This window comes from Branchiostoma floridae, chromosome 4 (genome assembly GCF_000003815.2).
Source record: "Branchiostoma floridae strain S238N-H82 chromosome 4, Bfl_VNyyK, whole genome shotgun sequence".
Classification (NCBI taxonomy): Eukaryota; Metazoa; Chordata; class Leptocardii; order Amphioxiformes; family Branchiostomatidae; genus Branchiostoma; species Branchiostoma floridae.
Genome location: NC_049982.1, coordinates 4,633,245 through 4,661,138, shown reverse-complemented (window position 1 = coordinate 4,661,138; position 27,894 = coordinate 4,633,245). Strand labels below are relative to the sequence as shown.

The following is a 27,894-nucleotide window of genomic DNA, read 5'->3' as shown; positions in this document are numbered from 1 at the left end:
TCTCATTGAATGATCTTAGAATTCCCCTGTGCAATACCATACCCTGAAGCATAAAAGATTTGAAGGAACATTCACAACTGAGTCTTTCCAGGGTAGGTAGATAATACCATCACACTGGCAAACTGATGATTTCAAGATACATGGTTGTATACTGGTTTCTTTATAGTACTAGTACATTGTACATGTATATATCTTGTTTTACAATCTTTAAAGACACGACTGACACGAGTCTTCCAACATGTATGGCACCACATTCAGCAAACGGCTAGATGGCGTCATGGTGGATGGATAGCATAGATTCCGGCTTGGTGTCCTGATAATGGTAACAGTCTGATGCTTTGATATTTACAATTCTCATATATATACTGGTTCATGTATTTCTAGATTTTTTTAAAATATACGTTTTATTGCACAATTATTAGTGTACAGTACGACCCACTCAGAGTCTTTTAACACAGAGGCTGATATACGTTACATGTATGACATCACATTCAGGAAACTGCAAGATGACGTCAACGTGGATTGATGGCATAGCTTCCGGCTTGTTGTGCTGATGACGATCGGTCTCTCATGCGTCATTCATCACTTGTGTAAAGAGATCGGGGATATTATCTCAAGACTTGTTATAATAGGGGTGAGAGATGGTATGCGTGGAAATCGATTTAAGGAGTATTAACTGAGCACAAAAGCCTCTGGCAATGTGCAGCAAGATTGCTATTTGTCTGAGCCAGTCTCTGCTCGTGAGTGTGAATGCTGGGGCCTAGGAAAAAAAAATGTTGTATTTCCTGTTTCGTTACCTACCCTAGAAAAACCTGCCGACCCTAGACTTTTTTCAGGGGTGGGCAGTGGAATCACATAGCTTCCAGTTGGAATTTTTATTCAGCCTTCAGTCATATCTAATGAAGGATAAATGTATAGTATTATACACAAAATTAAAGTGTCCTCATGCATTTCAGTTTACTTTGTTCAACTATATTGTATCAGATTCTGTACGTATCACTAGAGTTTTGCCCATCCTAAAGAAAATTACAAGCAAAAAAAGATAATCCCTTACCTACCGACCATAATTTTTTGAGGACTGAAACAGGCAACACAACGTTTAGTTCCCTAGGCCTCCTGACAAGATGACGTCAATCCAGATGAACCCCAGCTGCATTTGGCAGCAGATGTGGGTTGTAGGAAATGTCAGCAAGTCGTGAGACTGGACTCGAAATACTTTTTTCTGCATACCTAGTTGAAAATTACCTTCACCAGACAAACTTTACCTGCACCACTCTGAATGTAGAAAGTATGGATCATACTGAAATTGTTCAGGAATCATTATTTCATACTTAACCAGGTAACAGTCAATGCAGCTAATAAGTAACAACCCAGTAGTCACTTACACCATATGACATTTATGTATAAAACCCAGTACGTGAACCAGTGCAGGTTAGGTGCAGGTAGACAGCAGAAATACCTGCACAGCTCCAATTTTACCTGCACTAACCTGCATACATTATGCAGGTGGTATTTCAAGCCCTGTATAAAGGAAATGTCGGCAAGTCGTGAGAGCGAAGTAATTCTGTGGCAGGCGAGCTGGAAATGTTAGGAACTTATTAGCCGCAGCTGTAAAAAGTCACCGGCGTGGCATTGCTACTTGGTTTCAGATACTGCGACCTTAAGATGTGATTAAGTGCTATTGAACCCTGTCTGATACGGAGTGTGTGATAAAAAAGCCACCAAAGGTTTTGCATACTTTTCTTCTTTCATACTGCCTAGCCTCAATTTTTTGAGATTATTGGCAGACTACGCATGGGTTAATTACAATACAAGTGACCGGTACAAATAGACATGGGAAAATGAAGGCAAAATGCTAAGGGAATGAAAACAAACTGATTTTCTGTGTGCAAAAGACAGGACAGGTGAATTAAGTGGGTTAATAGAACACATATTTACCGGTACATATATACAAGACCTTGACGGACAAAAATCCTTGGTGGAAGCTACATGCGGCTTGGGGACGCCGTCCACGGACGTAAAAGCCACACACTGTTTTGCTATTGTTATGATTGTTGACAATATGTGTCGGCGCCCTTTTGCATAGGATAATCTCATTAAAAACCCGTTTTTCAGGGTCTCAGTGCAGTCTCTGCCGCCCCTCTTACTCATGGAATAGTGTTTTCGCGACAATGGGAATTGGCTGACAGAAAAAAATTTCGAGCTGGCTAGAGCCCTGGATTGCGATGATGTCACGGTGAAGCACTTGCAGGCAGAAAGCAGGTGGAAGACAAAAAATTGATTTACATATTAATTTGTAATTTGATCTGCTAATTTAAGTATCTAAACTAGTAATCTAATCTACTGACATCCTAGTGGGCATCAGGTATATAATACTCAGGTTGTTAACAGAAGCATCGCTCGCTCGTTTGGTTGGTTGGCCTGCTTTGGCTACAGTTGAAGAGATGGTGGCTGATGTGCCTTAGCTCGTTAGCTTTAGGTTAATTAAGACATAGAGGCTAAGTCAGCAGCTTTACGTCATCAGATTTCTAATGGACTGAAGCTCTGAGGTGTGCTTGCCACGACGTGGCGATGAATATTTCTTCCTCAGTGGGGTTGCAGCCTCCCTTTGATCATTCGGAGTGCTTCAAAGACAAGTTCTTACAGATGATGGGCCCTGTAGGCACAGAGGGACGTCATAGATGCCGTGACTGGAATTTCTTCTCAATATCATTATAATTATTATAGCAGTAGGTACATGTAGACAGTAGTAAGTATAGGTAGGTAGGTATGGTTACGGTAGTAGATATGGAGGAAAGACCCAATCTAACAAGCTACAGTCAGCTACACCTAGACTGAGCTATAAGAGCTACAAGGTACAGAACTACGAGCTGCATATTATACAAACTACAGAGCTATATTATGTACAAGCCACAGAGCTCGAAGCTGCAAAGCTATATCATAGATACAGAATCTGAATATTCATTGTACCAACTACAGCTACAAATTTAATGCAAACTGTTGGACCCCGATACGTTTATGAAGTTAAGACATCCAAGTAAACGGAGATTTAATTCTGGACATTTTGAGTGACATCCATCACTCTTCCTCAGTATCACTATAGATGTGACCCTGATACACACAGTGTGTATTTTAGCCTGCAAATTGCAAGTTATGAACATTTTTACCAGTCCTGCTGTGATCAGTCTTAGATTTAGTCCATTTGAATGACAGTTTGTAATTTTGAACCCTTCTTAACTGACTGCTATCAACAAACATCCTAGACTCTTACCTGTAATAGTGGATGATAATAACCTGTGCCCTCGCTTTGAAGTCTCGCAAAAGTATCTTGGGAAACTTGAGTGCTTCCCGAGGCATGTACTAACTGTAAAGTAACTTTCTCCGCTAGCTAAAAAGGACTCCATGATAACATTAATTGTGCCAATTCCCTTTAATGTGCTGCACTGTGTTTCTTCATCAAAACAATTTCTCTGCTTATTGCTGATATGGCACTGTTATGATAAGACATTCATTCCCTCAATTTTAGTAGAGTGCTTGGAAAGAATGCAAAACTGTTCCTGCGTATACCGGCGATGCCAGGGATGTCTCCGGGACCTGTCCCTCCATCCCAGCATGGAAATTTGCTTGTTGGGATGGAAAAAACAAAATAATTTATTCTGTCTGGATGCCATGAAATTGATGACAATGACTCTTTGCAAGCTAGAAAAGTCCTATTCAACCACAGAATTTTAAATTAACGACATGGACTCCCAAATGATAAGTGGGATGGAAGGTAACTTAAAGCTGGATGCAACCCTGGTGTGTATATGCTTGTCGAGATGAAAGACCACTTCTTGGAACGGCGTTATGGATGTGTTTTTACCGTGCACTCCGTGCCCCGGGGGCTGTCACTCGGAAGTGGTACTAATTCAGCGCTGTCTCCCCGCCCGCGAGTCTTTATGCAGCGAATAAAGGCGTTTTAGATGACGGGGATAAGGCCGCTTGAGCTCGCGCCGTTCGTCAGGCAGAGGGATGACGCAAATGTCGAAGATGAAGTGGGCGATACCGTTATCAGTGGTACAGCAGGGTGCAGGGAGGCTTTATAATGGGCGCGTTTGGGTCTGAAAGGAGTCTGGGTCTGCGCTGTATAGAATATCTGAAGTCTTTTGCGGAACTTGGCAGTCACTCATTCATCCATTCATTCGTTGTGGCAGCATCTGTTGGGTGACTGGGGGAGAAGTGAAGTGCATTGAAATGTTTTCGAGCATGGCAGCCATTTTCACAACATCTGCAGTTGTGTGCAGGGCATTCAGCTTTCTTTGAGTTTGATGCAAAATATTTTTGAAAGCATAGAATATTATGGAATTTGTAATTGATATCTTTTCCTTGAAGCTGTCACCTATTTTTTTTTTGCACAAATTGGGGTGAGTGGGTATGTTAGGGATGAACGTGTAGAAACATGATGGTTTGTTCTAAACTGTTCCCCAACTAGATCTCTTTTGCATTATCCATTTACAGCTAGGATATACATTTTGTAAAAACTGTCTATAACAACATTTCTCCAGTGTTGACACTGACGAAAGACACCGGTTGGCTATCTGAAACATCTGACTGTTTCCAAAATCATATCCAGTCGAGCATTTTGGCATTCTGTATACAGTTTGCAGCAATCCCATATAAGTGAGCGGTGGGCTGTCACTAAAAAAGCGGTCCGTGATACTTTTTAGTGCGTCTTTTGGGAAAAGTCTCGTTCAACTGCCTGGCAGCTTATCTCCGACATGTACGGCTTTCGACGCGGATTTAGCTGACGGCAGGCTGGAAGGCATGGGGAGTACATTACTGCGATGATACTGTAAAAATGATGCCGGGAAGGACGAGGAAGCGCACGCACGCAAGATTAGTATCTGAAATGTTGTTGAAAGCTCTTCACGAGTAACTGGCCTTGGGATAGGTCATGATGGATTGCTTCATATAAGTCTTGTTACGTTGTGTTGTGGTGAGATACAAGAGCCACACAGATCATTCAGTATATACAGGCAAAAATATTCATTCTTCGTATGTGTAATATGTATATGTATCCAGCGTTTCTCTGAAAAGCAGTGCCCAATATGACCACCATGATAAATAGAAACAAGAAATAACTGAACATAAATAGATATTCAACTAGATGTTCAACATTTGTTTGTTGTGTTGTTGTGAGATACAAGAGCCACACAGATCATTCAGTATATACAGGCAAAAACATTCATTCTTATGTACAATATAACTATGTATCCAGCGTTCCTCTGAAAAGCAGTGCCCAATATGACCACCATGATAAATAGAAACAAGAAATAACTGAACATAAATAGATATTCAACTAATGTTCAACGTTTGTTCGTGAAATAAAAGGGCATTGCACAAAACATCATCCTGGTAATTTCATGTTTACAAACTTTTATCAGATTAGGGCAGAGATTGCAGTCCATACAACCAGGTTTGTGCAGCTTTCCATGTAGCATCTAATCATCAGGTCAATGCCCTGTACTTTCAGTGCAGTCTTGCCCACTTTCAGTGTTGTGTTTGTTGGCTGCATTGCAAAGATAGGCTTTAAAACAGCTGAGAATATTCCAGAAGAACATTTTGCTCCCTAAGATGCAAAGTTAGTTCTTAAATTCACACATGTACGACTTTACATGCACATTGTACTTGAGGAGTCAAGATGGCTGCCACAGATACGCTTTTGATGGCTTGTTCTTTGCAGGCATGTTGTTGTCTTTAGCTCCTCTAAGTTGAAGTCTGCCTCCGGTGGTTTGGAAAGTCCTGTGTGATGCTACAAGCTGATGGGATCAGAGACCGGTCAATTTGGGGAGGATTTTCCTCTCGATGCCTGGGGTTTCTGCACGATGTGATACGAATGTTTTGCAGTATGATAGCGTAGTGCGCTGGGCAGTTTCACCACAAAGATTAAAGGACGTATACCTGTGCGAGCAAGATTTGATTTACTCAGTGCTCCTGGATGCATTATAAAGTGGTACATAGATTTTACATTTATTGCAGCACTTTGCTTTCAGGCAAGATGAAATCTGTGTTAAAGTGGCCCGTTACACTCTTATGAAAAGTTCTTTACCTTAACATCAATCATTTGATAGACATTTAGAATTGGTTAGAATCGGGATTGGTCCTTTTTGAATCACTATTATACACAGTTGCTATGCTAGAAATGATGTTTTCAAGAAAGATGTGCAAGTAAAAAGTAAAAGTTTATCTTTGCGTTATAATATCAATGTTGTCACTTCAAAGTACTTACTAATTGGCCCTTTGCTTCACTTGCTATGGATTGTTACTGGTATATGTCGGTATTATTCAAGGTGCAGTTTTATCTTCTTTTAAGTTAATACCAGACCAGAATCATCTTTTATCTGCTCTTGCCTTCATTTGTTGGTGGTCTACATTGTTGGGTGTAGGAAAAGATGCAGCCTTTGTGATAACTCAGGGTTGATTGCTGGCGGAATTGAAAGGAAGTGGCACATTTGTCTAGAAGGGCTGTGGTAATAGTTCCGTGGCCTTATCGTCCAAATGCCGCGATTACTCATGCCTCCGTGTTCCCCATGTGTAAATGGATGTAGTCGTGCATTTTAGTTTTCAACTCCTGACCTGTACTTGGTGGAAACCCGCACATGGGTGCGAGGGGGTCCAGTACAGATGGACACCGGATGAACATCCTATTTATTATCTGTCTTGAGTAAGGAGATCTGTAAAGCTGATTCAGTACGGAATAAGCTCCTTCTGTTTTAAATAAGAACCGTTTGTATTAGCCATAGGCTAGTTGGGCAGCCCTGGCTGTGTGTTCTTACCAGCCAAACCAATAAATAAATAAATAAATAAATAAATAAAATAAGAACCGTCCGTTGTTAGAGACACACTGCACTTACAGGAGCACACATGCAGCGACGCTTCGCAATTCATTCGTCAATCAGCATCCACCCTTCAACAATGTACCACTATGTTGCAGAGGAAGAGCAAATGCACATGAATCCTCTATGTTCTCAATAACAACTATCAGCATGAACCTACTGCATTGCTATCAGTCACTACCTGTGTGTGTGTAGTCTAGAGGTGAGTGCTCTGAAACTAGAACCTATGAGTTTGATTCCAAATGTGTCATTCATCCGACATGCACACTACAACAAGGTTGTAGTCCTTAGGATGGGACGTTATGGTGTAGTCCATTGTTCCTTGTAAGGGATGGAATTTCCCAATACAATGTACCTATAATATGGTACATCTGTCTTCTCTATCATAACCAAAGGAAGAATAGCAGTGGGCTGTACCAGATTGATATCATTTTTAACACTTTTACTGAATCTGTCCTGATTTGGTATGCAGTTCTTCAACTTGGGGTAAGATATACTGCATCAGGAAAGCACACCCGCGCAGCGTTCATTAAAAACACGGCAGGGAGAATGATTCGGTAAATCACCCGCCGTTCTGCACTGTAGCACGCTCCCGTTCACACCGGGCCGTACCGCACCTGTTAGACTCCCACCCCCTGATCCCCTAATGCTCCTGATGTGGTGCAGGCTTCTTGTAAATTGGTTTGTGAGAGCGGGTAGCAACTGTTGCCGGGCGTGTCTGCCCCCTCCGGCTCAGCTGGGAAGCCGGTGTGAATGACTTGCACGGAGACTGCATTAGGCCATGTGGATTTGATTGTAAGGATGACATCTGCTCGCACATCTAGTTCCAGCTATTTCAAAGGAAAAATAGAGTTTCTAACCATATCGTTAGTCATACAAAGCAGCTGCAACATGAGCAAATTCATGTATATGCTGTATATGGAGAAAAGAATTGGAAAACAAATTCTGAATACAATGTCATAGAATACATTTATTGTCAATTCCAAGAAGGTGTTAAAGAACAAAAATGAATGATCTTTTGTTCGGCATACAATACTGTACATGTGTACATGTGTACTCAGTCATTTGTCCAGTCTTCCTGGCAACTTTTATTTGGCCAAACTTATTACACTGGTATTCACACCCTCACATCAGTTTTGAGGTTCCCAGAGGATGACATCCATATAACCAAATCAGCATGGCTGTAGCGTGGGTGATTTGTAGACGGAATCCCGGTGAAAGCGTCGCAGTGAATTCTCCATCTCTTCAGATTGCTTGGAGGCTCTGCGGAGCTATAGTGTTACTGATGCAGTCAGAGTTGTCGGACTTCCTCTTTGACGCAATAGCTCGAGACGAAGTGCATGCAAATCTTTTGGCACATCTCATGGCCTTAAGACTAGACATGAAGAATAATGGAAATGTAGTGAGGAGAGCTAGCGGACTGACAATGATGATTGAGGAAAGGATTTAACGCTTTGCTCCTTTCTTCATGTATTTTTTCCACACATGATTTTATTGACTGTTTTGTACGTGGATCTGATTGTGGGATTTTTGTAGGTCTCATCCTCCTAAGAAACAGTGAAAGTCATTCTCCTCTTGGTAGAGCATGTCAAGGTGAAACAAAATGACAAACAAAATCAAAGCACCTGACATCAACCTGCATCTCTACCTTGGGATGGATGTCCCAGTGCTGTGAAATCTGATCAGGGCTGTCTCCAACTTAAGATTTTCACCCCTCCCACTCATTCTTTGGGAGACCTTGTTGTTAATTTTCCTTGTTGAATCTGCCATTTTAAGCCTATGAAAGCACATTTACATCCTGGAGACAGTCCTTCATCTGATGCAAGGTGCTGTAATGCGATGCAAGAAAGTATCTTGACATTTCCACCCCTTGCCGCTGATGACTCTCGACGTGCCTGCAACAGGTTGTTGCCTCGGCCCCAGACTATTACCTCCTGTCGCATGTGATCATCTCACGTACCCCTCGTCACGCAGTTTCAAAAGCGCCCTCCATTCGTGGACTCGTCCTTGTATCACGCTTGCGCTTGCTACCCTGGCAAGGGCAAATTCTACATTTCCGAATATGAATTTAGTGTCCATAATCTGGTGCACATCTCTGGGAAACCCTGTGAATCCTGATCTTTTTCATCCATCAGTACTAGTCATTGAAACTGCAGCAAAGCAAAGCAGTGAGAAACACAGGCAGCCAAGCCCAATTTTGGATAACTACTTTTAAAGACAAACATACAAAACAAAAATATCACAAGTAAAGATAGTGGCAAATCAGGAAGCCAAGTTGATTTTTGGGTGCCACAACAATATCAAAACACCAACCACAAATGTACATATCCATAGTGACTCAAATTGCTTCATGGTATTACAAATATATAATACGTTATATACATTGCCTTCTTTAGTTCTTAAGAAAACTTTTGTCACATCAAGTGACAGTCAATGTTTATGTCATCTCATGTCATCTCATCTGTTTGTCTTCATTTATTAGGTGGGATACACAGGGAGGAGAGCCTAAACAACACAACAGTCAACTACATGTATCAGTAGATGTTGTTCCCATCATCCCTTCTGACCACATCTCACCACACCTCCCACAGTTCTGCAGCTACTACATCAACCATCCTTCCAGCTTCTCATCAAATGTAAGGACCTAATATAATTATACTGCATGAGTCAAACATTTGTTTCTTTGATCTAACACTAGTAACAGGTTTTATTTTCTACTGACAGTTATATCCACTCTAGCTCTTGATAACAGCCTCTGGCTAGTTGGGTAACCCTAGCTGTATTTCTCTCCATACAGCCGAATAGAACAAATTAAAAAATCTACTCTTGAAACTGTATGCGCAGACAGAGACTTCCCCCAGACTCTCAGATCACAATACCAGCAAAACCTTGAATGGTTCCAACAATGCTTATGGTCTCAACATCTGCAAACTTGATTTAAAATTGCCGATATTGGAAACAGACTTCAACCAGCTAATAATTCTGTCACTTGTAAATGGGATGGGCGATGTCACCAGCACAGGTCTAAGTTTCATATGAGTTTGGCGGCCAATGACTTTGTGTTAGAAAGAATTCCAGGCAAGACACAAGTGCCTGTGTATGTTTTAGTGCAGGTTACAGATGATGTGATGGCTACACAAGCATAGCAGAACTTTCAGCACCACGGACAGAACCCCCATCTCCCTATACGTTGATTTGTGCCTCTTCCTAATCTAAGTCAGATGACTGTAATGTGACTACGAGCCTGTCAAATCCAATGTTTTCCAAAGCTTTGTTGTTCATAAACATTGAAAGGTTGTAGAATATGGTTGAAGGACTATTTTGAGTGAGTAGTTGTTGCCTGTTCCCTCCATACCTTATCTTGATATGGAACTAGTAAATGACAGCTGTTCTTGGTTCCCTTTGCACCTTACACCCATCATGGTGCATCTCCATCTCCTGTCACATCAAATCTATGGTTAACTTATAGCATGTCAGTCAACATGCTTACATACCTCCTATAATTTAGTATAAATCTTGGAATGTTTTTGATGGTTTTGCAAAATTATGGTACACTGAATGTGCATGCACACCAGAATACTACTGTGCTACAAAATTGTTCCAACTACGAACTACTATTTCCTCCTCCCACCATAAAATTGCTTCTCTGTGAAAATAACTGTAGCAACTTCTTACGCCGTCCACAGTGCTTTGAAATGTCAAATTATTTGGAAGCCTGGAGAGTAATTTCTGGCTTTTGTTCCAGAAATGTGTTCAAAGTTTCACTTCGCCATCAACTAATTGGAAAGTCACAGAAGGGGGTACTTCGCTTTAGTGTCCAATTTGCTGTCTTTTGCATCCTTAAGAAAAATGTTTTTATGGCATGCTTCACTGTGGAGATAATGGGAGGCTGTTTGACATTCTTTGTGGGTTTGAGGTGATGGAAGCAGTGAGCTGTTCAGGTGGTTTCAAAATGATTGAGAGTTGATTTAACACTGTGTTGATTAAACCAAGGACATTATGTATATATAATGTCGTTGATTAAAGACATTAGTTATGACAGGATCTATGGTGGTTGAAATGGAGAGAAAAACAGAAATGCAATGAACCAAATATAAAACTGAGTTGTCACAGCTATTTATTCATTTATTTCATCTCAAGACCATTGGGTTGCCCCTTCAAGTAATAAAAGTTTCAAATGTAAAGGGTAAGTTAAAGAATTGATACCACACAATGTGATTAAAAGTCAAGCCCTAAAATTTCCAGTTATATTGTTTAGTTTGTTGGTTGGTTTGCTAGATTAACAGTCATTATGTTTAATGTTGACCAAATGTGAGTGAAATGCCTTGCTGATAGCCAGTAGTACATTTTGTTTGACTGAGCCACTTGGTATTTCAGCCATGTAACGTTCCTGGAACTGGGCAGGTAAATCCATGGCTTACTGAGACTAACCACTCATTAGTGCTGCTCTAAAGCTCTCTGGGAATCAACGCATACAGCCTCTTTGGAAGACTTGGTAATTGCAAGGAGGTTATCTTTATATAACCTTCTTAGTAATTGCATGACTCTGGGCAGAGCTTTGGAATAGAAATGGGAACAAGTTAAACTCTAGTAATTCTGTGGAGAATTATAGCAAGAAGTAGAAACACAGAATGGCTAAAAAGAGAAGCTCAACTGAATCAGATACAAACTCTAAATAGTCCAGGGAGGCATGAGATCTTTGAACTTGAATCTTTGTTCATTACAGGAAGAAGCTAAGAAACACAGAAAAGGCCACCAAAGGCACACAAACCAAGCCTGACTGGTACACGTACATCTGATAAGAGATTAAAAGTTTGACTAGAAATGAAGGAAAAGAGCGAGGGTACAAGCGAGATTGTAACAGTAAACTCATCTATCAACATCCCAGCACAGTACAGCCCTAGAACCTGTCAAGTCATTCTCTTGCTGTCACTAAAGAACCTTAAGTTTATCCCTGCTATAGTTAAGGTGTGGAACTGCCTCTCACAGGACATTGTGAACATTAGAGACTTACAGAACTTCAAACGTAAAGTAAACGCCCACCTCAGCACTACTCATCAGTGTACCGTATTGTAAAACAATTTTTATTCAGTTCAGCACAGTATATTCATATGGAACAGTCTGCCACAGAACATTCAGTTAGCTAGCAAGTGCAAGCTTAGACAGGAGCTTCCTATGTATGCAAATAAAAAATATATATTGTATTATGGTCTGTAAACACCAGTTGTTTACATGTCATGTAATTTGTATGTCATGTTTTAATGTCCCAAAGTCCAGAAAGATTAGCTACCGACAAATTATGTATGATACTTACTCTAGACAGAGCTTTGGAATGAAAATGTGAACAAGTTGAACTCTAGTAATTCTAGGGAGAATTATATAGCTATAGCAAATTAAATGATAGCTGATGGGCTAAATAAAGTATACAAGTATCCAAGAGGTTGGTAGAATCAGCTGATAGAAAAAAAAGCTTGGCCACGGGGAGTTATTGATCCTGTAACCCTCATGACTTTAAAACAAGGTCGGTGGAAGGCAGCCGTATGATCTCCCCATTATCAGCTCATGAAGGGCTTATTGGACTGGACTCTGACTGCCGGATGTCGATCGCAGGGCTTTGATCAAGTTCATGCACCTTTCAGGGGTGACTGCTGATGTACTGTGAGGGGTTACCAAACGGATGTGCTGAATTTCAGCAGGCTTTGAGTGACAGACGAAGAGGTGTTGATTTAGCAGTGGCAAATTTTAGCTGCAGCTCTTGGTGACATGAGCTTTGAGAGGAATAGCTTATTTTGGAAAGTTTGTGCAGATTGCAATTAACTTTGCAATGGACTGGAAGGAAATGGTTTAGAACTCGTGAATTATGTAATAGGATGTAATGCAATTAGTTGGAGTTAATCATATGAAGTATGTGTGACGTTACAGTATGTTACTGCGCAAGAATGGAGGTTCACGAAAGCTCTTACTATCCTTATTGAAAAAGTCAATCCTTAATATACGACTTTGGTACTTGAAGGCATGACTATTTTTGTTCTTGTCTGAGCTGCTATAAGATTTGTATTAAGTAAGTAGTTGATACATCTACAAGTTCATCAAGTTCTTTTTGACCTTGCGGACGTGTCCCCTTCTGTGTGTCCTCGTCACCTTGAGAGTTGAGGTCAGATTTTGACGGATGTGTTCCCTGACAGGCCGTAAAGCCCCCACTCCACCAATTACAGCAAAAGTGAATGGTTCCAAGCCTGCTCTGCTACACAATCAGTGCTCATTGACTCGGCTATGCCTTCTGAGAACTAGTCTTGACCTGTGACCCTCGGAGCAACTGAAGGACGGACAGTTCTAGTTTGAAGGACACGGAGTCTTGATTGGCATTCAGTTGGAGCACTGAGATGTTGGAAATGATGTGCATAACAAATGTAGTTGTTTAATTAGAATGTTAATCACTGATTTCCCAAAGAGCTATTTTGAATATCGAAATCAGGGGTCCCTTTTGCTTGCTGCATAGCCATATGATCAGAACCTTACCCTGCATTGTACTCAACATGTTCCCACAGTATTTTGTGCACTGAGTACTGTAAATTCATTATATTTGGTAGAACTTACTTGCATTGTAGGATGGTAAGGGAGTTTTCTAACATCATTTTCAGTTTGTGATTGAAACAGTTCTGTAGTATAGTAATGACAAAATGGAATTGTCAAATTTGCATGATTTTGTGTTAGATCATTGCACAAATAAAAAACACTGCGAGCAGTTTTACTGTGTTAGTATAATTTACTGTATTAGTCACTGCTCATTATCTCTGCAGAGGCTGTTCATTCGGGTGGAAGAAATGTCCACTCCTGGCAACATACCCAAAAATTCCCCAACAAAACTTTGAACTGTGTACTAGACAGTATACTAACTAGTACACAGTTTAAGATTTTGTTGGGGAATTTTTGAACAAATATATGAACATATAATGTCCATACTGTCTGATCAGAGTCTCTGTTGACAGAGATTCTGATTTGATCAGAATGCTAAGAAATACATGTTTATATTAAAGGCCCATTTTGCAGTAACTGTAACAGTTATAGAATCCAAAATTTCATGTCCATTGATCTAAAGTGACATGAATCAAAGTCGAAAAGTTCTGCGACTGTCTTTAAAGCAACATTAATATTCTTATCAAGTTTTTGATCGGGAATCACCAACTTAAACAGGTTGCACTCTTATCTTCTGCATTGCTGCACCACTCCCCAGCATAAAACTGTGGTGCAGAAACGACAAAGTCGTTGTTGACCTTGCTGCAAAGGGAGTCGGTGACCTGGAGTTTAGTTGCCCCGCGGGCACACGTGCGACCTTACGCGTAATTGTGTCCCCAGGGGATCGCCGCATAGTTGTGACGTCAATGAAAGCAGCACAGGTATGCAGCGGCAAGTGTGTGTAATCCGCGGTTAACTGTGGCTCTGCCTCTGAACCAAGAGGTTGCGAGTTCGAATCCCTGTGGTTTTCGCCCACCCAATATGCCGTGTATGTCCTTAGTGAGTAAACTTGATCAAGATCACCTTCTCACTTTGTTTAGTTTGCTTGTTTGTTTATTTTGGTTTACCAGGAGTGACATATCCTTATCTTGGTACTTTTCCCTGCCTTGTGCCCTGGGGGGTAATACCAGACATACAAGTAGTAGTGCTACATAAATATGAAATAAAACGAAAAGCAACATAACAAGAGAAAATTAACACTAACGCATATACTTGTCAATACAAATCATAGCAACTTATAGGAATATACAATGTAGACAAGTAGTTTCATAATCAAATACAAAAATGGAACATTCCCTTCTCTGAAGAACACGCCCCGTAAAATTTTGGGACCAGAATCAACCGGCTCCACCCAGTCTGTTGTAGTTCTGAAGAAGGTTAATAATATGTTCCCCATGGCAAGGTCACTTGTAGGTCAGTCAATGATTGTATTGTGCCAATGTTTTACGATCTTCGTGCTTGTATATCAGGCATGCCGAGAGCCTGTTTTCATCAACACAAATGTTTGCCGTCAGTGCAATTGTGTCAGGTTCCCTTTAACAATTGGATATTTTACGATGTATGTTAATCTATTAGTGGTTCCAATCTTGTCATACATACATGTACGCATGTATTGTATTTATTGCTCATGTATTGTAGGACTCCAGGAAGAATAGTGATACTATATTTAGTATCACTAATGGAGATCCAAATAAAACAAACAAACAAACAAACAAACGCACAGGTGTACTCCTATTTCAGGAAGCAACTCATTTGCCACAACTCACTGATAAAATGAAATTCAGACACCATTCTACCAAACTTTTCATGAGTCACTCTTTATCTTTCCCTTTTCTTTCAACCAGTGTAGCAACTCTTAACACCACTCCATAAAGTATATATATATAATTTGCTCCAGCTAAAAGCTCTGTCTGCTTTTCTAAGTGAAGTCCATTCTATTTTGCCAATAATCAGGTTACGCCTGCCCTTGCACTTCCCTGATCGCATCAGCCGCCCATGTCCGCACTACACCGAGTGGCTGCTGGCATCAGCGCCCATTGTCTGCGGCCGTAACTAATCTAATTTCTGTCATTTCCCTCGTTCTAAGACTCTTTGGACCCTGTCTTCAAGCTGCGATAAAGCACTTAGGAAGGGTTATTGCCAATATGATGCCAGGGTAGACCCGAAAATTGTCTTGAGTAACTGCCTTTCCGACGCTGACAGATGCATGTGAGGTAACCAAATCAAGTCCAGGAGAGAGAGAGAGAGGTTGGCAGGGACATTAGATTTAAACAAATTTGATTACTGTAAATGATGGATTTTCATTTTCTTAATCACTTTTTTTTGGCAGACAGACAAGAATCTGTACCAAATAGTAACAGATTTGTACCAGCACCAGTACCCAAAAACAAGGCCCACTGTTAAATTTGATTACTGTAAATAGATCCCCATTTCCTTAAAGTTTTTATGGAGAGCAGTCATCGACATGTCTGACCATGATCCACCGTCTGTACCAAAATGGTGCCAGGATAGACCAGAAAATTGCCAGTAGAAAGGAGCTGCCTTGAGTGAATGTCCATCTGATGCTGACAGGTACATAAGAGGGAACCAAATCAAGTCCAGGAGAGAGAGAGAGGTTGGCAGGGACATTAGATTTAAACAAATTTGATTACTCATGATGGATCCTTACTTCATTTTTTTCCTCTTTTTTTTTGGCAGCCAGAAATGTCTGACCAAGATCAAGAATCTGTACCTAATAGTTACAAATTTGTACTAGCACCAGACAAGTCCCAGTAATAAATTTGATTACTGTAAATAGTTGATCCCCATTTCCTTTATTCCCTTTTGGCAGCCACTAACATGTCTGACCATGATCCACTTTCTGCACCCAACTTCTGTTTATTCTGTGTGACATGATTCATTAAACTATCCTGGGTATCATATGCATGAGCAGCAGTTTGCTCCTATGTTACTTCTGCTAGCCTCTGGGGAATTGCACATTCAAACCTTTTGGTGGTGACGTCAGTTAATGAAGGAATTAAGGAATGGGTTCTAGAGCGCTCGGTCAGACAACTATTCGTTCCAATGCCTGTTTGAATACAGCTAAGTAGTCCAATATTACGTCGTCCGGAAAAATATATTATTATTTCAGAAAAACTCAGTTTCAGTGTACTCATCACAGATAAGGAGCTAAACAACTCTTCTCTATGATATTAATTTTGTGATTATATATAATTTTGGCAAATACCCAAGTGAGTAGTGCTTAATAAGTGGAAACTCCCAAACATCCCCGGAACTAAGCTTCGGATAAGGATTTAATATGAGATACATTTCCTGTATATCATAAGAATTAGGACAGCTAATCCGAGCTGAAGGGATTAGGATCAGGAGAAGGATTTATGATATTACTCAGTCATTAATTTCCTTTATCCAACACTTCCTGGCACTGTGAGATCAATACTAGGTAAATTCCCTGGCTTTGCCTGAGGTAATAGTGAATTATGTTTAACTTAGCCACATAAGCCCAGGGTTTAAACAGTTGACTGGCTCAGTCTGTATCTATTCAACACATGTGACTTTTACATGATCGTACTGGCAGCCACTTGACAATGGACTTGCCATATTCACACCTAAACATCAACAGCAATCATTGCAAGATTATACTTATTTCATACTTGACTTATTTCATAAGTCATGTATTAAACTGTCACAAGTGCTGAAGCAAAGATGCCACAATACTGTTCAATGTATTTTGCTGTTGTTGTAGCAAAAAAAGATCATTACAGTGTAAAATGCGTAGAGTACAAATGTACTACATTAGTTGCTTCCTTATGTGAAGTTAAGCTAACCTTGAAAGGTATGTCTAGGAAATGACTTTTTATCTTTGAAAACTTACTTTTCAGGTGATACATTGACAATGTGCATCATTTTGTTTGAGTTGTTGGTAATAAAATGTTGCAAATAAGTCTAAATTTTGTGTCCACTTGTCTTCGCTGCAGTTCTGTGCTGAGCATCACACCAGCTTGACCCTGGTGCAGCCTGATAGCTGAGACTTGGACAGCAGGCATACCTGAATCACCTGTGCAGCTGCAACTCTCCAACATCTGGAGCAGCTACACATCATGCGCCTGGCAAAACCAGAGGCTTACAGCAACTAAACAGCAGGCTGCTGGTACACCTGCAGATGTCTCACACCACACAGAGAAGCAGGAGAGCTAATTTGACATCATCAACAGCAGCTGAAAAAAAGGCTTAAAGCAACTGAACAGCAGGTCACTTGGGCACCTGCAGATGTATTTCACCACACAGAGAAGCTGGAGAGCTTTGCACAGCATCAACAGCAACTGAACAACCAGTTCTCCCACCTTGCATCAGGTTACATCAATCTTGCAGCAATCCTAGCAGACTTCACCTGAACTGCATCTTGCCATCTTACTCTCTGGTTGGACTCTAACTGAACGTTGTATCCGTGACACTTGGATTTTACATCGTCGGAAGGCATTGACTCAACATCTGTAACAGTAATGCAGTCAATCTTCCATGGACACTCTAATCTTCACCATGAGAAAGATTCTTCACATCCTGACATCTGAATAAGGAGTGAACTGGTTGACTGAAGAATACACGCAGATCCCTTACAGCACCTGGACAGCTACAACTTGCAGGAATTTTAACAGGTGCAGCAGAGGAATGTTGACAACTGGATTTGCCTGACATTATACAGTGCATATGTAGAACTTTGGGCTAGACATATCCTTACCTGGCAATGCCAGATTCGGGCATGAAAATGTTCTTCAAAAACCTCTGCTATGTGTTTTGCCGCAGTTGTTTTGTTCACCAACTCTACAGATGATGAGGAACTACAAACATGTATCTGACTGGGGGGACTTTGGTCAGAAATCATGGTGCATTGTCTGCAATTGGTTGTTCCAGAAATGGAGAAGAAATTATGGGAGGGACACACACAAACCCGTCCACTTTTGATTTTTATTTTGTACATTCAGTGGCCTTTGGCAATAATTTTGTGTACTGGTACCTCAGTTTATATTGGGCAATGCTGCCTGGATCGACAGGGTAACATTCTTGTTGACATTCTCAAAAAGTACATAAATCTCAGTCTGTTGTTTGAAACTGCGAGGGAATTTTCCCCTTGAAAGTTTTTCAAACCAACTGCCTTACCCCATTTTTTTCTCATTTCTGGAAATGCTCTAGCTTCCAACACACAAAATCTCTATAAGCCTTGATGTGCATTCAAAAATGGTGTTTCAACAGAAGTGTGATGTATCAAGTCAAACCTGCACATCGTGTATTTGATGAAATTCATTCCCGACAGTGATTGACATGTGTCTTGTATGGTACTGTTACAAACATGGAGACTTTACCTGGCTAATAGTGAGTGTCTGAATGTTGCAGAGAGGCCATATTTTGTGCTACACATAGAAGGGAAGTAATGCCATATGCACTCAAAAAACTAGCTTCTGAAATCACTGTAACTTGTATTTTGCCCTACATTTGTATGTCCCAGGGCTCAAAATATCACCTGCATATGCACTGCTTAGTGCACATGAAATTGGAGTTCTGTAGGTATTTCTGATGTCTACAATGTACCTGCAACCTAACATGCAGTGGTCCATGGTAAAAACAGTGCTCAAAAATACCTTGCATTCCCCTTTAGCAATGTTTAAAAATTGTCAAACGTAGTACCAGTCCTAGAAACAGTTTTTGAAAACAGTAATGTTAATGGACTGAAAGGCAAAATAATTAGTGGAGCACTTGTGGAGGTCTGCAGATAAAAAAATAACAACTACCGGTGTTTCGAGCCCTGGTCATACGTGGTTAAGTAACAAAAGTCCCAGTCCAGATAGCTGCCAGTGTCAGTCATGTGAGCTGAATTTTTACTTGTGAATGTGACTAGCAAAAATAGTGTCTCACTATATTGCATCTCTGTCATATGTAGCAAAACAAGTCCTCATAAAAGCACCAACACCAGTCTTTAACTAATAGAATGTTTGCTTGTGAACTAGAGTCCACAGTGTTTTGCAAGAGAACGATTCATAATAAAAAAAATTGCACACTTTCTATAGCATGGCTGTCACACGTAGTAGTTACACTGGCCACTTTGTAACAGACAGTGGCAGAACTACTGGCAAAAAAGTGCTTCATTCGGAGCCTGTTGACTTCTACACTAGAGAATGTCGGCATATTTTTCTATTGTGCGAGAATGCTGCAGATTCAGAGGTCTTATTCCCAGGGTGCAGTGGAATAACTCAAGGAATCATGGGATATGTCAAGGAATTATGGGAGTCCTCAGGGAAGAGCATGTAGCACTTGGCATTGTGGGATGGCTGAAAGGGGATATTTGTAGTACACATATAAGCGCTGTTGCTTGAGGAATTGCGAGATTTCCTAGAATCGTAAAATGGTACAATACTGCGTGAACATGTTGAATTGTTGTAATAGTTTTGTAACATTGAATTTTCCCCACTTGGTACACTTTGTGAGAGTGGTGTTTTCCAATGATGATGTACATAGTAGTTTTTCCTAACCAAGGACGTACAGAAGTATTCGTATTCACAGTGCCTAGTCCTTCGCTTGCATGTGGATTAACAAAAACCTAGTCACAGTGTCGTCTTTTTTTCCGAAAGAACAAGAAAAAGCCGCCTCAAGTCACCCAATGTCTTTGTTTAAGATTGTGAATCTGGAACAGCCAATGTGATATTTTGTATGGTGGAAGTTTTTACCTAAATTGTGATGAAAAAAAAGTACAAAAAGTGGTTAAGGTATGGTTGTGGATTTGTGTAATGTAAAAGTATTTTACGAAAGCCGTCATGTGAAGGAAAAAATGGCGTCACTGAGTGCATAAAGAATTCTTATGCAACGATTTGTCTTTGTCATGGCAAAGGCATAATATTATGTATATTTGCCAGTTGGTGACCACATTGGTCCGAGAGTGGATTGTTAGCATTGTGTTTCCCTAAATCTGTTCTTCTATTTCCACCAAATTCATACGTATACAGTCATGTATGATGCTTTGAAATTCACTGTGACGATCATGCAAATCCATTGGTTAAGAAGACACCAGCAGCTTTGAGTTGAAAAAAAAAATTGAAAGCTTACTGAAAATTACAGAGTTTACCCTTTGGTATACTAAAACTTTGAATGTAAATTTGTTTCAAGTGTTACACTTATGTCTTTTTGAAACCTGTTGGATTTTAATTATTTTTGTTGTCCCGTGGATTAAATCATCATGCATATCTTACTATGATTTAATTTCAAGTTGTCCAGAAATGACAGAAACTAAAATGTGAACCATACCTTTGTTTGGTATTGAAAGAAAACATAGTCTGTCTCACTCAAATACATGTAGAGACATGTATACACTCAAAGGGAACAAGGTGGACATGAGAAATATAGACCTTCTGTGCTATTTCAAAAATAAGATTGTTGATATTTACTCATTGTGTGATGTAAAAAGACTTACAATATATCAGAGTCTGTTGTTTAAAAATGATTATTAATGTTTATGTGTCTTGAATGTGCAGATTGTCATACATTATAGAGTGGACAGCCATGTTGGTATCTTGTTCGTTAAGGAGAATCTAATTAATATCTAATTAATCAAGGTTTTACAATTACGACTCATTAGTATAGACTTGTGTAGTTTTCACAGATTCACATTAAATTTGAGAGTTGTGTTTCTGTGAATTGTTATCGACTTCTTTGAGTCCGTCAGAAGCATGTTGTGTTATAACTAAATGTTATTCTTGAGCTTCCACTTTTACTCAAGTTGTCGTTACTTGTGAATTCAGTGTTCTCGACTCTTTAATGTCCGATGTTTAGGGTGGTCAAACTGTACCCTTCATGTTCTTGTACAGAACTGTCTGTAGGTTTTTCTCTTTGGCAGTCTGCACTAACTTGTGTGTTATTTTAGGTGCAGGGAAGTGTTCTTATTGGATGATGTTGTAACCAATGAGAAGGTCCATGCAAGCTGATTGGCTGAAGCAGCAGCCAATCAAAGTGTACTGTACGCATCTTTTACTATATTATGACTTGACTGATGACTTTTGTCTGTGGTCTCATGTAAAAACTGACTAGAGAACTGCTAAACATAAGGAATTACCATAATGCCAGTGGATAATGATGCAAATTGCATATGAGGTGAAGTTAGTTGTGTGTTACATGTATGTGGCATCTTGGTAAATCCTTATGTTTTTTCTACAGTCAGTCTTCGGTCCACACTTATGTAACTATGTATGTATTCACCTAGCGAGCTTGATATGTACATTTTTGCTGCATCCTGGTTCTTTCCGTGAAGGGACAGAGAGACTTATTATTATTCCTTTGACCTCAGACATCATATTTAGTTTCTGTTATTTATTCTTATGTTTGTGACGGACGGAGGTTGGTTTGGGGTGTTTGGGGGACGTTAACGACAAATGTAATATATTCAGTCATAATTTATTGCTACTCCTCTGTTGTTGTGGAGTAACTTTTTTTGTATTAAGGACAGGTCTATAGATGGTTGGTATAATAAGGCGCTGTAACACTGTACAGAGGAATTTGTATATACATTGTATGTATCCCGACTGCACATTTTTAATGGTTTGGGGTGGTTCTAAATAAGGACGTTAGGGTACGGGGTATATTTGAAGTGTAACTTGTGGCTTGACTACGGTTGGGAATTTTGTACCGAGAACAAATTATTTCCCTGTAAGGGACGTGACAATTTCTGTATTTTTCATATATTTTGTAAAGGTAAATAATAATTATAGATGATTGCATGCCTATACAGAGAAGAATTAACTGTATCCGTTTGCGTAACGTGGATGGGTTGGAAGACAAATTGTTCACAATCCACAGTTTTTGTATGCCTGTGTAAGTATTGCTGATTTAGCTTTTAAAAAGCGGTTTTTGAGCTGTAGTGCAGGACGTTTGTGTAGGCAGTAGCAGTTTACCCAGTATAAGTGCAAGTTACAACATCCGATGGTGTGTTCGTTATACATGTTGGTACATTACAATTTTGTAAAATTTTTTGGCAGGACAGAAACTGCTGGTGTGGTGTGTTCATTTTGTCTCTGTCTTCATAGCATAATATTGTGTAAAACGTATAGCTTGGGCCACATTGATTTGATTATAATGGATGACATCCTCTGGGAATCCCAAAACTGATGCGACCGTGCAAAAAAAAAAAGCTGCATTCACTATGAAAATTTAGTAGTCAGGAAGGTTGAACAAAATGACAACGTATTCGGTATCTGGAACAATTATTATAGAGCCTTCATTTTGTAATTTCACATCTTCTTTGACCTTGGAATAGACGTTGGCATTCCATTACAAACTCCATGAATTCGAAGACTTGGGCGGCTTTCCTGGCCATCTTTAATTTCTACAAAAAAAATTCAAGAAAGTAATAAGATTTCATGTGGAATTATTACTGAAGTTAACAACATGCAAATCTAATGATAGGACTGTTTAGCCACAGTTAATGCTGTAGGGCTGATATCAATTAGGATTTCACCACTAATTGACAGAAATCAAGTAATTACTGTATAACACAACTTCCAATGGCAAATTGCAGGTGGTTTATTACATTTTTTGTTTTACAAAAATCCAGGAAAGCCAAGAATCTTGTCAGACCATAAAGCCAGAGAATTGAACTTTATGGCCTGAGTACAATACAGCTCATGACAATTCACTTTTTTTACACCTTCGCATTTCATGTATCTAAAACGTTTCAATACCTCCACATTCGCAACAAACATAATCCTCAACAAGATACATGTAAGCTTGCTACATCTTCAACATATCAGGTCATTTTCTCTCTTTATTTCCTAACAGACATCCTTCTAGTCATAAATACACAGGACAAACAAGACAAAAAGCTCCGACAATTCTTACTCGACCAACACACCAAAGGCTGACGGATTAGATATGTCACAGCTTAAGTCAGTGAAACCACCATCAAATAATGTGCCTTGAATATTCTAGTTTTGTTCAAAATAATTTGCAACATTTTTGGAGCAGTTTGGAAGAATTCACTGAAGCGTAAACATGATGTTAAAGTAGCTTGAACGTAACTGATCATATCTAATTAGCAAAGCAAGGTGTATCTAGAACTTAAAAGTCCATCAAACTAAAACATCTAATAGTATATTCTTTAAGACTTTACACATCATATCACGGACTCAAAGTTGACTTTTCAATTTTTAATTTGAAATGACCGTGTTTTAATCTCCAAGTAGATATTGGGTTCGAAAATCATAATACTTGACCCCCAACATCTGCTTGGAGATTACAGTGTTTGACACAAAAATGTTGCTCGTTCTTCTGACATAAATATATTGATACATTTTCACGAACTGATTTGTTCTCAAAGGAAGGCAATGTAAGACTGACAACCAAAACTGCTACATGTAACCCACAAGAAATGTTAAACTGTTACCGTTACTTTGTTATTCACACACGATGCAGCTACATGTGTTTAACATCAATAATAGTTTCTTTCTTCAGATTGCAGCGGAAATAACAAAGAATGAACAAAACTATTTCTACAAAATTTATGTGCAATACCCGGTGCTTCTTCTAACTTTCCTGACTGATTTTGTTCGGCATCATAGAAAATACATTGTCAGCTGTCGTTGAAGTTTGTCATTGCAATTTCATTTCTCTCCATATTTGGCATCCTCTTGGTTTCACAAAGAACCACATGTTGGCATAAAAACAGTGGGCAATAGACTAGTCGAGTTCACAATTTTGCTGATCTAGACCACAAAACTGCTTGTGTCATGGGGACAAGTATCAATGTAAATTTGTTCTACCGACAGAGGAGCACCAACTTCTACTGCACCAAATATATCTCTGACTTGGTAAAGGATGTTTGAATATAGACAGATGTATACTAAAAGTCCCTCCTTTGATGCAAGCATTTGGTGATCTTCAAAACTGCAAACTCTCTGATATTGGTAAGAAGTTCTAACCCCTCCAGTTGATTTCGTTGAACTTCCTGATGCAGAAAATAGTGCAGTTTCTGATCTCGACTCTGTCCCTCCAGTTCACTGTCACACCATCTGATGGGACCCGTCTCCTATTTTTGCCACCAACTGGAAAACAGAAGAGATGACATTCATGAATAGTTTTAATTGGATTGAGCAGGCTGTACAGATCAGGAAGCTACATGTATAGCTCCTGTCGTGAATTGAGATGAGATATTATAAAGTTACAATGTAACTCTTTCTGCCTACAGTCTGCAACAGTGACACCTAGCCGCATTGTGAAGCAGAAGCAGTCAGTATTGCCCTGACAAAGGTAATAGATAGTCAACTGAAACATTAGCTAGGTAAAAACACTTGGTTGAGTACAAAGAAATTTATCATCAAGAAGAGATGTATATGTTGCACACAGGCTTTAGCCAGGCATGTGTCATCTGGACCCGCTTTTTTTAAAATAACAAGAAATTGGACACACTAGACACGCTTACACTTGGGAGCAGATCCTCTGACAAGCATGAAATTCTGATTGACCAGGGATGCCACCAGGTAATTTGTGGTCAGTCTTCAATGACAGTAATTTTGTCTCTCAGGAAACCTTAGAATGCACCATTTTAACTGAAAATTCTTGAAAACTCTGCAGCATGGAAGGTGGATGCCCCCGAACCCCCCCCCCCCCCCAACAACACATGCACCTGTATCACTATAATAAAATCCTGGCTAAAAGCCTGGTTGTACACCAGGCTTTTGCTAGTACACCAGGCCTAGGCTTTTGATAGTACACCAGGCTTTTGACTGACGACATTCTTTGGACAGTCCTGGCTGTGCAACACCCACACAAGTTTTGGAGTTAACTTACATCACGAAGCTACAACATGGCAGGCTAATTCCTATGAGCTGCTTGACGGGTATCATGATGATGGAATGACATGATGAATTACTGAATTTAATGTGGCTACAGGGAAATTATGTCCAAAGTACATGAAGGCACTTATCACTTTGCTCCTGAGGTGCAATAAACCACTCACAAAAACACTTAAGGTATTACAGTCAACTGATACATATAATATATGGTCTGTATTGCCTTCCAGGTGAGAGTAGATTGCTCTACAATCAACAGGACAAATTTCTTCTGACAGAGAAAGCAACAAAGGATATTGGGAGTGCGGTTGGGTCAGAGTGAAAATGTACAAATGTACTCTCCAATCAGAGGTTGGTGGGGAAAATTGTAACCTTCCTCTCATAGATAGTGATCCCTGGCCACCAATGCATGGCTGGCAGAAAACTAGGTATAGAAGAGGAGGGTCAGAATTTTCTCCAACAACCTCTGCCTGGACATAACTAGTAGTTTATTGGTTATTGTAAAAAATCATAGATTAAGTGATAAAAGTGTGCTGAAAGAACAATAAAGGATAGACATAGTCTACTTCAAACATCATCATCATCGTTGCTTCAAACAGTCATTACTAAGTGCTTGGCAGAGTAGTGACTGTTGGCAGACTTAAGTTACAAAATGTGACAAGACCGAACTCCAAACCAGTTGGAGCCTCATCAATGTTGTACAAGAGGAAGGCACTTGTGTCATGCCACCCTGTCTGTCAATCACTATGATTGACAGATGCTCATAAAGAGGCTGACCCTGTATGGAGTCAGTTGCTCCAGGAATGTCCCAACTCAGCAGGGGAAAATAAAGAGCTTGATGTAACGGGCAGAGAGGCATGGGACATGTACATTCTAATGGTGATGGGCTCTCTGTTTAAGGTTTGGTCAGGAGACTTCAGTTCAATTCATCCTCTGTAAAGAGGTGACACCACGCTTCCAGTATGACAGAGCAAGCTCGTCCATCTGAACCCTGTGACCCCCATAAGTAACTTCCTAAATGTCAAGGAAGGGCGACCATTTTCAGTTAGGAGACTAATAAAGATGATATATGCTAGCTAGGCTTCCACAAATCCCTGATCATTCTGTAATCAATGTCTTAGTATCTTTCAATTCAGTCAGTGTCAGGTTAATAAGAAGGAACTTGATAGGAGAATTTTTTGCCAAGTTTTGTCATCATGCTTTATGATCCTAAACTACCTGACAGTGTATATCAGCATGATATCAACAGATTTCCCAAAATTATTCTTGTGAAAAGTCTTTTTTTTACATATTGACTGGGGTGGCCATATGGATTAATTTGCAAAATTGTGAGGGGGTATATAAAAATGGTGAGTTTCTGATTTATGATAATTGAATATTGTAAAGTGAAGCTGCCTGCCTAAAGCATTTTAAAAGGAGCTCTATATCTATGCAGAAGTCAGTGTTTTTATGCCAAGTCCTTTTTTTGCAACATTTAGTACCCTTTTTAGTATTGTGCCTTTTAATGGTTAATCTCCTCTTAGGAGTGATTCTAGAAAAGTGTCATCGACGAAAGACAGCTTAACAGAAACATCTGACAGTTTCCAAAATCCAGCTGTTTGACATTGAGTAACTGCTATTTGGCATATCTTACGACCTGGATGTCTATTCTTCATTAATGATCATAGAAAAGACTACAATAAAGGTAGCAAAAGCAGCTGGTGGACAAGACTAAGAATGAGCTGCACCCTACATCTGTTTGAAGGTTAGTGAGTGACCTCCGTGACCCAGCTGAAGTTGACACGTTGTCTGGGCTGGGGCCTGGTATGTGAGGTGCGTGTCTGCGGACATGTTAGTACCACTGACCAGGCATGGCTGACCTGCCCCCATAGTGTTGGTATTTTAACCCCCCTCCCACCATAGCAGCGCTTCCAGGGGGCCCCCCTGGAGGTGATAATAGTTGTAAGTCGCAAGTGACAACTAGAACATTTAAGCACTGACCAGGCATAACTACCCCCCTATAGTGTTGGCATTTTAACCCCCCCTCCCCAGTATTTCTAAGGGACCCCCTATAGGTGATAATGGTTCAGGACATGCTAGTGATGACCTGTGACTTACTACTCATACATGTTAGCACTGACCAGGCATGACTACCCCCTAGAGTGTTGGCATTTTGACCCCCCCTATGTAGTATTTTCAGGGGGCCGCCTGTAGTTGATAATGGCCCAGCACATGCTAGTGCTGACCTGTAACTTACTACTAGTACATGCACTGACCAGGCATAACTACCCCCCAATAGTTTTGGTATTTCACCCCCCCTTCACCATAGCAGTGCTACCAGGAGGACCCCTGTAGGTGATAATGGCCCAGGAAATGATAGTGATGACCTGCGACTTACTACTAGATGTAGTACATGTTAGCACTGACCACGCATGACTACCCCCCTATAGTGTTGGTATTTTAACCCAGTGTTCCCAGTATTTCTAGGGGCCCCCTGTAGGTCACAATGGTTTATGACATGCTAGTGATGACCTATGACTTACTACTAGCACAAGTTAGCACTGACCAAGCACAACTACCCCCCTAATATATATATAGTGTTGGTATTTTAACCCCCCTCCCCATATAGCAGTGCTACCAGGGGGCCCCCTGTAGGTGATAATGGCCCAGCACATGCTAGTGCTGACCTGCAACTTACT

General features: G+C 40.1%; 1 protein-coding gene and 1 long non-coding RNA gene across 2 annotated transcripts in view; one reads left to right on the top strand and one right to left on the bottom strand.

Moving 5' to 3' along the window:
* The window catches only part of LOC118413061 (potassium voltage-gated channel subfamily A member 1-like), an 82,001-nt gene extending 59,585 nt beyond the window's left edge, over positions 1–22,416 (top strand). The window contains exon 3 of the transcript XR_004830840.1: positions 17,369–22,416. The gene's annotated coding sequence lies outside the window, so the exon portion shown is untranslated. The remainder of the gene's footprint in view (positions 1–17,368) is intronic.
* A 512-nt stretch (positions 22,417–22,928) lies between these two features.
* The window catches only part of LOC118413076, a 17,307-nt gene continuing 12,341 nt past the window's right edge, over positions 22,929–27,894 (bottom strand). Inside the window, exon 3 of the long non-coding RNA XR_004830841.1 lies at positions 22,929–24,469. This is a non-coding gene — a long non-coding RNA (uncharacterized LOC118413076). The remainder of the gene's footprint in view (positions 24,470–27,894) is intronic.